Source organism: Octopus bimaculoides, chromosome 7 (genome assembly GCF_001194135.2).
Source record: "Octopus bimaculoides isolate UCB-OBI-ISO-001 chromosome 7, ASM119413v2, whole genome shotgun sequence".
NCBI lineage: Eukaryota > Metazoa > Mollusca > Cephalopoda > Octopoda > Octopodidae > Octopus > Octopus bimaculoides.
Window position 1 is genome coordinate 25702621 of NC_068987.1, and position 1283 is coordinate 25703903.

Genomic DNA, 1283 nt, shown 5'->3' on the forward strand with positions numbered 1-1283 from the left:
ATATATATATATATATATATATAGATACTTGTATATATAATACCAAATCCACTCACAAGTCTCTGGTTAGCCCCAGGCTATAGTAGAAGACAGTTGCCCAAGTTGCCACATAGTAGGACTGAACCAAGAACCATGTGATTCCGAGTGGTTGGGAAGCAAATGCGCTTTTATATATATATCTATCCTATCTATCTGTGTGCGTATATGTGTAGGTACACACACACACACACTCACACAGAAACTATTAATGCCATTGTATTTGTCCAGTATGAATTGATGAAATCTAACCTAGAATTAGATACACTTAATGTAACCTTCCCAACAAACACTTGACATGAACCGAACAGCTCCAAAGCATTCTTTTTTGCTGACATCTCTCTTTCCTCTCCCTCATCACTGTCTCCCCCCCCCGCTCTCTCTCTCTCTCTCTCTCTCTGTCTCTCTCTCATTCCCTCTCTCTCTCTCTGAACGTCGGCATTTCCTAATTGCTGTTGTCGGAAGTATTAATAGTTAGGATGTGCTGCTCACCACTTATTGTCACTTCACCATATTGTTGCGTTCGTTGAAGTAGCTACTCAGTTAAACAGAATATCTAACAGCGATCTCAAATACTACTCGGTATCCTACGTTGTAATACCTTCACAGTCTCCCTCAAAAAAAAACACCCGCTGTCTTTATAATGAGGACACGTTCGATTCTGGAGTCCCAGAATTTAATATTTCTGAAAGAAAATCCCAGGTGATTAATTATAGCTGGAATGCCTTTGTTGAGAAATTTTATCGATCGGGGTTGATGTGAGGCGAAATAACCCACAGCTTTTTATTATTTATTTATTTGTAAAGAATGATGAAATTATAAAGTTAAATGCAGTAATAGGTACAGGCATGCTGTGTGGTAAGAAACTTGCTTCTCAGCCACATGGTTCCGGGTTCAGTCTCACTGCGTAGTACTTTGTGCATGTGCCATCTACTGTAGCCACGGGCCGACCAAATCCTTGTGAGTGGATTTGAAAGAAGCCCATCGTAGATATCTCTATGTGTGTGTGTGTGTGTGTGTGTGTGTGTCCTAGTACTGCTTGACAACGTAGGTGTGTTTATGTCCCCGTAACTTATCGGTTCGACAAAAGTGAACGATAGGATAAGTACTAGGCTTATCAAAATGTAAGTACTGCGGTCGATACATTCAACTAAAAGTTCCTCAAGGCGTTGCACCAGCATGGCCATAGTATAATGACTGACTAAAACAAGTAAAGGACAAAAGATACACACACACACACACACACA

General features: G+C 40.4%; 1 protein-coding gene and 1 long non-coding RNA gene across 9 annotated transcripts in view; one reads left to right on the forward strand and one right to left on the reverse strand.

The window, feature by feature from the left end:
* The window catches only part of LOC106874846 (uncharacterized), a 719848-nt gene that overhangs the window by 547559 nt on the left and 171006 nt on the right, over positions 1 to 1283 (forward strand). The window lies entirely within an intron of this gene.
* Positions 1 to 1283, reverse strand: part of LOC106874847 (uncharacterized) — a 44056-nt gene that overhangs the window by 21321 nt on the left and 21452 nt on the right. The gene's annotated exons all lie outside the window — the stretch shown is intronic.